A 266-nucleotide genomic window follows, 5' to 3' on the forward strand; every position below is an offset into this window, starting at 1 on the left:
TCATATCAAAAGATACACAACAGAAAAGAAAGAAAAAGAAAGAAAAACACCCAGCAAAGAGGCTCGATTATGCATTTTTTTACTTAATTAAATTTGATAATGAAAAATAGTTACTTTATGTCATTGTGCTTATTTTATTTTACTATGTCATCTTTTTCTTATGTCCCAGGGGATGTCCTCCTCCTCCACCACCAGGAGATGGCGGTAATGTACAATGTTCTTTAATAACCGTCATAAAACGAAGAAGAAGAAGAAAGACCCTCCAG

Source organism: Chelmon rostratus, chromosome 9, assembly GCF_017976325.1.
Source record: "Chelmon rostratus isolate fCheRos1 chromosome 9, fCheRos1.pri, whole genome shotgun sequence".
Classification (NCBI taxonomy): domain Eukaryota; kingdom Metazoa; phylum Chordata; class Actinopteri; order Chaetodontiformes; family Chaetodontidae; genus Chelmon; species Chelmon rostratus.